This window comes from Xiphophorus couchianus, chromosome 7, assembly GCF_001444195.1.
Source record: "Xiphophorus couchianus chromosome 7, X_couchianus-1.0, whole genome shotgun sequence".
Classification (NCBI taxonomy): Eukaryota; Metazoa; Chordata; class Actinopteri; order Cyprinodontiformes; family Poeciliidae; genus Xiphophorus; species Xiphophorus couchianus.
The window spans coordinates 25062263-25074007 of NC_040234.1; the positions used below are offsets into that span (position 1 = coordinate 25062263).

General features: G+C 37.7%; 2 long non-coding RNA genes across 3 annotated transcripts; both read right to left on the minus strand.

The window, feature by feature from the left end:
• Positions 1-1563: 1563 nt before the first annotated feature.
• Positions 1564-11618, minus strand: LOC114148113 (uncharacterized). Of its 2 annotated transcripts, none has more exons than XR_003596212.1 (6): positions 11252-11618; positions 10713-10938; positions 6286-6390; positions 5377-5973; positions 4995-5065; positions 1564-2572 (listed from the first exon to the last, which is right to left on the minus strand). It is a non-coding gene; the product is annotated as an uncharacterized LOC114148113 (long non-coding RNA). The 2 variants fall into 2 exon arrangements; XR_003596213.1 differs by having other exon boundaries at positions 10783-10938; positions 11252-11613.
• Positions 7108-8990, minus strand: LOC114148115 (uncharacterized). The gene is made up of 2 exons (XR_003596214.1): positions 8149-8990; positions 7108-8054 (listed from the first exon to the last, which is right to left on the minus strand). It is a non-coding gene; the product is annotated as an uncharacterized LOC114148115 (long non-coding RNA).
• Positions 11619-11745: the final 127 nt, after the last annotated feature.

Genomic DNA, 11745 nt, shown 5'->3' on the forward strand with positions numbered 1-11745 from the left:
ACAGACAGACAATTTAAACTCATGTTTTAAATAATCTTCTCTTCACAGTCCTTTACTTGGGAGTGCAAAATGTGTTACAGCAGGAAGAACGTCTGCTAGGTAGGGATAAAAGAGAAACTTTAATGAGTCGTTCACAAGAAAAGTTCAAACTAAAGTGTAGCTCAGCTGTCCACGCCTGCCTAATATATATATATATATATATATATATATATATATATATATATATATTCAGACATACATGTCTGAATGTCTGAATGGCCCCTACCAGAATCTACTGAGTTTTCTTTGCCTTGATATCCCAGTCTTACAATTCTAGATCTCAGAGGTGCTAACATCAAACAATTATATAGAGTTAATCCCTTTGAGGAAAAGGACGCTGTTCGTTTGACCATGTCTGTCTCTGTAAGAGCCTCACGACTTGGAGCTTTAAGAGGAAGACGTGTCACTGAAAGTCAGGGGGTGGGATCAGTTGTTTTAGGGTGGAGTGTTTTGTTCAGTCTGTTCATGATGCCACAGTGCCACCTGAAGGACTAAAAGTGTTAGCAAAGATTTCTTGTCTCAATACCAGCAAACACTTCGTAAATTATGATGTGTATGTGTGTGTTTTCTGGTATTTGTCACCTTGAAAGGCCATTTTTTCCAGTAAATATGTTGTGATGACACACTGTTATGTGTCCATAAGAAAAAAGTGCTGTTTTAGGGAAAGTCTGGGTTTAGGACTTAAAGTGTGAGTTGAGTTTCATTTAAGTTTAGGGTTAGGCACCTAGTGAAAATGTTTAAATTAGAGGAAGGGTCAGAGTTAAGCTATATAAATTATTGTAAAATTAATGGAGGTCAATAAGTGTGTGTTTCATCTAAGCCGGGAGTATTGTGAAAGATAAAGTTTTTTGTAGATTGTGTTCTCGGGTGTGTGTGTGTGTGTTTGTACTTACAGACAAAAACAGCCTTCCTGTTTTTTTTTTCTTCTTCTTTTTCTCGTCACTCTTAAAGCCCGACTCTATGAAGTGTCTGGCTTATTGTGGTTGTAAGGATGGATACTTCAGTTTCTCTGTTGGAACTCTGCAGATCCTTGTGGATTACGTTTGGCCTTTGTGCTACTTCTCTAATGAATGCTCTCCTTGTCCTGTCTGAGAGTTTTGGTATGTGGCCCTCTAGTGGCAGGTTTGTCATTGTATCATGTTCTTCCTAATTGATGATAATGGATATTATGGTGCTTAGGCGATTCAAAAGATATGTAGATGCTTTTGAAAACCCACTTCATCAGGTATTAGGTTAGTGATGAATTTGCAGCTTCAAAACCATCACTACAGTTGTACTGACAGACCCTTTGATTGCACAAGTGCACTTTATTTCATTAAGCATGTGACTTCTGAAAAAAATTGTTGCACCAGATTGTTATACTATCTATCTATCTATCTATCTATCTATCTATCTATCTATCTATCTATCTATCTATCTATCTATCTATCTATCTATCTATCTATCTATCTATCTATCTATCTATCTATCTATCTATCTATCTATCTATCTGTCTGTCTGTCTGTCTGTCTGTCTGTCTGTCTGTCTGTCTATCTGTCTGTCTGTCTGTCTGTCTGTCTGTCTGTCTGTCTGTCTGTCTGTCTGTCTGTCTATCTGTCTATCTATCTATCTATCTATCTATCTATCGATAGCAAATCAGATCAGGTAGCAAATTAATTGCTACCTGGCTTCCATATTTCTCTGTTTACAGCTTGACTGGTGTCATCAGGCTTCATGGACAAGTGAAGCTAAGTATTATTAAATAATCTGCACAGTCACAAAAAGTAGTTTGACTGAATGCAGCCCTAGCCTGGTACTTTTATGAGTCTGTCTCATATGTTCTCTAATCCCTTTCCTAGTGGCCACCTTTAATGAGGTTAGTTCTGCTGGAGATCTTCTGTCCAAAGAAATTGATGCTCGAGTCTAGAGTCACCTATATATATATATATATATATATATATATATATATATATATACGTTTTACTTACAGGGAAAAACAGGAGGGCTGATTTGAGTTTGCCAAAAGACATGTTGGAGGACCTTCAAAATGTAGGTCCTTCAAAATGTAGAGGACATTGCTTTGGTCAAGTAAGTCCAAAATTGAACTGTTTAGCCAAGGAAACCACAATGTCTGGAACGAAATCAACACGTCTCATCAGCAGGGAGTGGGAAACTCTGTCAAGGGATATTTTTGAATCACACCTGTTTCAGTCTGTCAGTGTTTGAGACTGGGATGAAAGTTTACATTCCAACTAGACAATAACCCAAAGCATACTGCTAAAGCAACATTCAAGTGATTTAAGGGGTCACTTGATGTGTATGAATGAATTACCCCCTGCAACACCTACACCAGCCTTCCGGCTGCTGGCCTCGTAACTCAAACCTAGCTCCAGGCCACAACTGCTGTGCAGGAGCCGCCTGAGCGAAACACCATTACCATGACCGACTCGATCCCGACGGGCTGGTTGCCATTGGGAGAGGATTCCAAGGATGGTGGTGCAGCTGGGGAGCAGCGAACATCTTCTTCTGTTGGAAGTTCCAATCGCAGCATCTCCTAAGAAACAAAGAGAGAGAGACGTCATCTGCAATCTCAACCAGCAGACAAAGGTGAGAACGAGGGCAGCTTTGCACTATTCACTCCTGATATTTCAGAGAACGACCTCATCAGCACTGATGACAAAGAGAGACTTGTCAACCCTCCTGTGAAGTTCAGGTGTCTTGGGACGAGGGGACCAGCTGCCAACCCAGCACAACGCGCCCAGGAGGCCTTCTCTCTCCTGGATCTGTCACTGCAGGAGTTGGATCAGATCTCTGAGGGAAGGGACCTCACCCCGCCGGAGAAGTGTAAACAATCAATTTAGGCTGCTTGGGCCTAAATTGCTTTTTGGCCAGAGCAGGGAAGTGCTGCTAATGCCTAATCTATCTGAAGGAATTCTTCTTCTTCATTATTTTTGTCCGCCTGAAACTGCAAATTTGGGGGGCTAACCGTATTCAAATACTCACCAAAACTTTCTGCTGTGTGGAATTAAACAATTTTTATGGGGTAACAAGTGGGCGTGGATACACTGCTCAAAACCATCCTCTGAGATAGGACAAACGTATACTGTAGAGCTCTGAAACTCAGAACATATGTAGATCCACCCGAACCAAGACAAAAGGTCTCCTGGAGGTATGACGTAAAATGTACAGGGAGGCAGCCATTTTGGGTCAAATGGCAAATTTTGGCCATTTTTCACGTTTACACGCCTCGAACTGTAACAAACGTCTTAGGATTTTGAGTTATTGGCTTTATTTTTTGGTCAGTATGCAGTTAAGGAATGGGGCATTAAAAGTTATCAAAATTGTGAGTTTATGTTTAGGGGGCGTGACCAAACAGCAAATTTGGAATACTAGCCAAAACAAATGAAATGCTATGACTTTCACATACCATTGCCGAGTTGCACCAAACTTGGCATCAGTGATCCAGGTTGCATGCCCGATGATCCTAAATGGTCATATGCTGACATCATCTAAGCCCCTCCCCATCAGAACAGGAAGTGCCTTATTTTCTTGGAAAACTTTAATTTCTGACTCCCTTGAGCTAATCAAGATGATCTTGAGTCAGGAGACAAATAACAAGTTGATCTGACTTGCTGTAAAGCACAAAGTGTTTTTAGTGAAGGGCGTAGCCGTGGTGATGTGGTGAAGTCAGAGGTGATGCCATTTGCATAGTTGGCTCTAAATCACACATGAATCATCTGATTAGCACCAAACATGACATGACTGACCTTTGTTAACCTCTAGAGAAGCCAATAGGATTAAATTAGAATTTGACTCCACTGCACCCCCTGGATTATTGTAACAGTTATATCTTTTTAATGCATCAACCAATTTGTACCATAATTTTTGTGCATCATCAGGGGGCATTATTGAACACGTTGGTGTGCGCCGTCTAATGGACAGGCGCTGGAACAACGGAAGTGCGTCCATGATGCCAACTGGGTTGGGTGCTACAGCTCCTGCGGTCGCAACGAGGCTGAAGGAGCGCTGAGCCAATGCAGCTTTCATCTTTAATTTTGTTTTTGTCTTTTGAGAGACATAAGATATAAACTGCATTATAAGTAAAATATATTCTTGCTATTATTATTATTATTATTAAAAGTATCCATTTCTTCTACAAGAAGAGATATATAAATTTAATAGTGGAAGTGGACTAGTTGAAGAGAAATATCAACCATGTTGTCTGAGCACATTTTGCATAAAGCACAACAAACGTCTGACCAATCACACAATACTTTCAAGCTCTGTCGAAATAGTTCAACCAGGGCCTGGTGTAGAGTTTGGCAAGTGGATGCCTCTGCAAACTATTTTCATCACATGTCTTGAGAACCAATTTCGGCAGTTCGGATGAAGTATGTCAGGGATTCTCCACACTTCGCAAGTGAACCACAATTTCCACCGCTTGTGTCCCTCCTTCACTATGCTGCAACCTGTGATTCTACAAGATGCTTGTGCAGAAAAGGTCCACGATAAAGCTGGTGATTTTTTATTTATTTATTTTTATTATTTTCTGATAACTTCATGTTTTGAATGCTGTATAATTGGACAGATTTTTGACAATATTTTTCATATTTTGTTACTAGGATACATACAACACCTCAATGCATTTGTGGCAATATCTGGTGATTCTAATCGTGTCTCACTCTCTTCAACACTGTCAATGTTTTTCCAGTTTGTCAGATGCTTCGCACGTGAAAAAACAAAACATTGGATTTGTTTTATTTAAGATCAAGGATTCATATGTTTCTAAACTAAGACCTCTGGGAAAATTGATCACAATCTTGATTCTCCCTTATTGCTACTGTCATGTGCCATAGCTGGTGTCTTGTGGACCCTTGGAATGTTTCAGTTTATCTCCCATCACAGCCTAGATTTTAGAATCTGACCCCTGATTCTTTCAGGTTGATATACACAATATATCAATCCATCCATCTTACATGCTTATCCCTACTGGGGGTGCGAGGGGTACTGGTCTCCAGCGGCCAATGGGCGAGAGGCAGGACACATCCTGGACAGGTCCATTATAGGGCAAAACAGAGAGACAGACATAATCAAGCATGCACACACCTAAGGAGAATTTAGAGAGATCAATAAGTCATGACCTTCTTGATGCAAAGCAACAGTGCTACCAACTGCACCACTGTGGAGCCCCACAATATATATTTTCTTTAGTTAAGAAGTGTGTATTATAAAAAAATGTCATTGTTTCATGAAATGAAATCGTCATAGGGAAAACTGTACAAGATTCAATCTAGCAATCAAACAATGTACAACAATTTACATTATTTTAGGTTGAAAGATACACAAGCTTAGACTTACTAAATATCACAGTTGCCAAGAGCTTGTGAGAAGAAAGACTTCTCTTCCCCTTCTGTTCCATTCTTTACAAAGAGCTCCTGACTCCAGTTTTTGGTTCTGGGTTTCTAATTCTTCGGCTGTGAAGGCTGGAAGGACGAGCTCATCTGGTGAGTCCGTCTCTTCAGCAGAATCAGTGGCTGTAAGTCGGGTCAGTGTCCCCCAACCAAGATCCTGCATTTGACCTTCTCTAAGGTTTTGAAGATATTACACTAAAAACTACAATCTACAAAAACAATTAAAACTCAGTAAAAGAATATAATCCTAAACCTTTATTAATCCATCCATGGATGGATGGATTCCTTGAATTCAGATCATTTGAATTAAATTATTTGAATTCAGATGACTCAGTTATTTGAGTAATTTATTTTTTAATTCAATAATTTTTTATTTGAATTAAATATTTAATTAATTATTTAATTATGTAATCAAAGAATCAAATTAAAAATATAATGATAGACACATTCCAAGTGTCCTTGTCTTGTGTGTAACATGTTGTCAGTTGTTGAAGCTGGTATGAGCCTCTTATCCAAGTTGGATTAGAGGTTGGAGGTTCAGTTCCTGTAGATGACAAAGGTTGTGTGAGATTTTGTTGGCTTTTCCTCTTCCTCACCAAGAATGTGACTAGATCTGAGCTTATCTGTGACAAATATTTCATTTAAAAATTCTGCATAAACCTCAGCATGATTTATGTAATTAAGGGAAGTTTTGTGCCTTAAGACTTGATTGTCATGTTTTTCAAAGTGTTTTGTAATACTGTCATAAAGCCAGATAGCACACTGAAGTAACACAAAAACATCCAATTTAAGAAAACCATGAAGAACTCCCTTTCTTTGCAGCTAACAATATAATTACTGCCATGCATAAACTTACTTTTTCTTTTAGCCCTACCCTCCATGACCTCTGCTTCTGTCTCTGTTTAGAGATGTGACACTTCTGCAGCCACGCAATATTTCTGTCTTGCTATGCAGTAGTCATCTGAAAGTACATATAAGACAAAATAGGCATTACTTTAATCACCCTACAAAAGCAAACATTCAGACACTGTTATATAAATAATATGAACTAACAATGATGTTTATTATTTTTGAAGCATAGGTGAAATACTGTATGCTTTCAGCAACATTCTTGCATGCTTAGAAAGATGTCCAGAATTTCTAAGAGTTTTCAACAGATAGGTACATGTTTTATTTGAAATCTAACTTCTCAGTCAGCAAGTTTTTCACCTGACTACCCTCTTCTCCTTGCCCTGAATGGGATCAGTTCTGCAGTCGCCACCGTGTTAGCAGCAGCTATGGTCTCAGTGTACCACTGGGAATCATTAATAAAAAACAGCAGAAGAAAAAAAACTTTCCAGAGGCATAAAACTTATAATGCAAGCTGAGAAGCCTGGGGGAATGGCACCACCTCCTCTATGCTGCCTTCACATAACATGACAAAAAAGTACCAATAACAAACATATGGTCTTTTACTCTCTTGTCTGATGTTTGCTAAGAGAATCCATTGTTTTGTAGATTTGAGAACTTTTGAAAATTTGTACATAATAGTTTTGCTGGCAAAATGTTCCACTGTTACCATGCACATTTCTGTCTAACATGCAAAACATTTTTTATAAACTACCAAAAAGCATATTGAGCATATTTGTTTTCAAATAAAAAAATGATACTAAGTAAAGTACCCAAAGTAACGGATATGTAACTTTATACTGACAAAGGTGTATGAAATACTTTTTTCTTTCAAAAATAGCATTTATGTCATCCATTTTGGCAGTGCTAAATCAGTCAATTGTTTTTACTTGTGAACACAATCTGATGGGTAATCAACAGCTGGTTATGAAGAACAGAAAAGGGAATTAACAGATGGAACTTTCTGTTGTCCAAAAACTAACTTTAGGAAATTTCTTTGGTAAATCTCTTATGGTGCACAACAGCTTCAAATTCATGTTTGATCATGTTTGCCGAAAGCAAATATTAACATGCGTTTGTCTTATCTGCCTGTTTCAGTTTTCCCAGTACCGATACATCCGCATGTCTTTATCTATTATGAGAACAGACCAAGTAGTTATAACAGCAAAGCATCCATCTATTGTCATTTGTTTCATCATAACCTTTTTTATAGCTGGTTAAAATGAACTCCAGTCAGATGAGAATACTCAGGTTTTTAGACAATAAGAACATGTAGATATTGTCCCCACAAGAAACAGAGAGAGCGAGTGATATGGGACATGGCCCTTAACATGTAGCAGCTGTATTTAAACAGACCTGTTCTCTAGGTGGATAAATGGATGGATGGACGGAAAAATGTAATTTTGGATCGGATCATTTTCTTTCCGTAATGTTTTGAAACACTTTTCATTACTGTGTTTTGATCACTGATATTTTCCACAGTCTATTGTGAGTTGGGTATTTTATCTAGTGAATTATTATGGTTGAAAGGGGAAAATAAAAAATAAAAAGATTTTATAAAAAACAAAACGTAAGAATATATTTTTGCAATGTCCTTGTAATGAAGGTCTTCATTATTCAGCTGGAAACACTTAAAATGTGTGTTGAATGATAAAAGAAACAGGTACAAACAGATTGAAGTATTTTATTGATTGTGTGTTTTTATGCAGTGGCATCTCAGCTGGAACTGATGGTGTCCTGTCAAAATAAAACAAACAAATGGATAATATAAGTATTGTGACTCTTTGAAATGCACTGAAATGTTTGAAGGCTTTGTGTAGATGTGGCTTACTTCTGTCTCTTCCTCTGCAGGGTGTTCAGGCTAAAAGATTCCCCGGGGGCCTGAACACCTTTTAAAGGTTCCGGAAGAGACCATTGCAGATGGAAGAGGGGGAGAAATAGAACGATGCACTTTAGAAATTTAATGTTGGATTTATATTTATAAAAATGTCTTTTTAGAAACGAAATGACTACTTAAAAATGAATAGTATTTGCTAATATTATTCTGAAGATTTGGTTGTTTTTGTCAAGTTTGTTTGTGTGTATGTATGTATTTGTTTTACCCTGTTTTTTGTGGGTTTGTTAATTGGAGCAGCCAGGGACTATAAAAGGCTGCATGTTGGCCACATTGTGAGTTGTTGCTGCTGAAACCCTTGGCCATTGCAAGCAGGCCTAGGTGTTAACTGTTGGTGAATAAACACCCAGTGGATCTGCACCGTTTCTCTGCCTCAAGACTCCTACCTAATCCAGCCGTTTAGGGCCATCCTAACAGTCCTGATGTTAGTCCAGATTGTAGTGATGGTGATCAGGAAGATAAACCTGAATTCTAACAAACTACTTTGGAACAATTAAAATGGTCTGTGTCAATTGTTTTGTGTATTGAATTACCATGGTGTTATCATCACTTATCTGTAAAACAAATTTCTGTTTGTTCTAAATTCCCATTTTTGGATAAATATTGTTTCTTACCAAAGTTTCCAAGGAATTTTTATAAAAATTATTATTTTTTCCAGATTAACATTTATTTGTAAATGAATGTGAGAACAAAGTTAATTTTCCTCAAATATAGAATTGATTATTATTGTATAATAATAATAATAATAATAATAATAATAATAATAATAATAATAATAATAATGTCGTTGTTGTTATCATCATTATTATTATTATTGTTATTATTATTAAACATGATTATTTTCATTTATTTGTATACTTGAAATTGTCTGAGCCCAGTTTTATAAAAGGAGATCACTTCTTGTTTTAAATTAACATGACTGCGGTGCTTTTATATTTATTTCGAAAATAAAGATGCCCACTGTAGGCCAAGTTAAGCACAGGCTAGAAAGTCTGCGCTGTAGCACCGAAAAAAGGTTCTGCAAGGAACCAAACATATTAGTCCGAATATCTTAACAATTACCATTAAGTTAATTGCTAAGAATATGAAAGATAATATAAACTCTGTGGAGTGGCAGATTTAAAAGACAAAGGATTTCATGGTAATTTATTTTTCTGTAAATACTTTAATGAAGCTTGCAAAATAATTTATTAATGTCTTCGGGCGCAGATGGAAAACCCTTTTCTTTTAATAAGACATTTTTTTTCAATTTTCAGGGGCCTTGAAGTGAAGGCAGCGAGTGTGTTGAACCACTGCAAACTTGATTCGTGTCTTCGGGAAAGTTCGCTACAACAGCCGATTAATTAGCGTCAAGCGGTGCAAGAACTGACGAGAAAATACGTTACCTTCCTGTTGAAAACATTGCTTTCTGAATGTGTCATCAAATCCAGATGTAATAACGAAATAAGTCTCACCACGTTGGCTTTTTAATGAAACTCACATTATCATGTAATAGCAGATTACGTAATTGGGAAAATATGCGCGGAGGGGGTCTGCTTCTCCCAAATCTCCACTCTAACCTCACTGAAACTCTGTACTGAAACTCTACAGATAACATTTTAAAGCTTTTTGCACTCCGCTGTTCTCAATTAACGCGCTGTCTGGATGACTGTAAACCCACAGGGTGGAGGCCCTGTCAAAATTGGAAATTCCCTCAGCCTGCGGTCTGAGAGGACATTTTGACTGGAAAGATACTAACTGTGACTGCAAGGCAAAGCAGGCTTCAGCAATAATGACACAAATCATAAAGAAAGCATGTTTAAGATGCTCTTTAACGGGACAAAGTTGTGTACCAGATTAAACGAACAATCGAAAATAAAGGAAGTACACTGAGTTTAGTCTGTTTATGCATTTATTTCATCAGTGTAACCTTGAGTAGGACATCATTTGAAATCGCGAATATCTTCAAATCTTACTGGAATTAACGCTTCTGATTTGGTCACAAAAACATGTCGCTTGAGGGAAAAAAGGTTGTTTGGGTTTTTTGTTGTTGTTTTTTATTTTTTATTTTTTCGAATCTGTTCCAGTCATAAAAAATTCAGAACGAATATAGAAAAATACATTTAATTGAATTAAGTTTAACTTAATTTAGTACAGCTTAGTTCAATGCAGATTTCATCATTTCCGAACGAAGCTGTTCTCAAGGTGATGCACAAAACAATTTACATCCAGTTGAACAGAAACGATTCTCTGTCCAAACACACTCAGATTAGTCCAATTTATTCCAATATAATGAAAAAGTCAGATTCAAATTAAATTACAAAAGATTATATAACTGAAGCCACAATGTTCAGTTCGTTATTATTTCTTTGACATAACTGCAGCGCTGCAGTACCGCCTTAGTTTTTCTTGATGCAACTTAAATAACGAAGTTAGAATGTACAGATGGGATTTAATAGTTATTATCAACTGGAGTCCAGAACTAAATTTCTGTTAAATCACAATCAAAAGCTTTGACTTACCATAGGCTACCGATGACGTCTATTGTTTTTGTTTTTCTCCAGCCTCCCCCCCCAGTCCGCTCTTGTTTACCCTCAAACATGGATCATATCGCAGATCATCAGAGCTCAATGTTCCTCTTTCTCGCAGCCAGCAGCTTCGTCTCTTTCCTCCTTCCAGCTTCTCTTTCCCAGCCGAGGCGCATTGAACCCGCTGAGTCTTCCAGTGCGCGCGGCCACGAGCCGTGGCCTATAAAACAGAAACGATCACCTTGGAGGTTTTATTGTGGCTTTAAATGAGCCTCAAAAAGTAGCTGAAATAGTTTGCCCTTTAAAGTCAAGAGGGGCCTGGTTTAATAAAGATAATTAACAAACGTTCATTTGCCAATAAAAATAGTGTCATGCAGCTGTAGAGCTACAAGGAAAAACTACAAGCTAAGTTCAGGAGGAGAGGAAATAATGACAGAAGCTCCAGTTGGATTTTTTTCAGTGAACTTGTCTTTTCTCGCAACATGAATTAGGACTAGTGAGTTAGTGTAATAGTGATTTAAGTGCATACTCACCAAACACAGAGCTGATTTAAGAGGTAAATGCTTGACCGCAGTACGGCAGCACTGACTGCTCTCTTGGTCATTATTTCACATTCTGGAATGCGCGTGCTGCGTGACCCAAACGTTGCGTTTGACTCATCAAATCAAATTAAAAAAAAAATAAAAAAATGTGCATTTAGTTGACCATCATAGTTTGAATGTAGTTTGCACAGACATACTATCGGCTGGAATACAATTTATAGTTATTCGGTAGAAATGATAGCGCAGTGTTTACAGGCATCTTTTTATTATTGTTTTTTTGCCTGTAAACACTGCAGTACAATGAAGTGAAAGGATGGAGGACAAAGAGAGAGAGGAAGGAGCTACATCTCGTCTTTTTTTCTTTCTTTTTTGGGGGGTGGGGGTCGGGCGGGGGTACTTTTTTTTTTTTTTTGCTGCAGCGGCGCTTTTTCAGGCTCAGGGTAAAGGTCCGGCCAATCAGCTGCACAGACCCGACTAACCCGCCA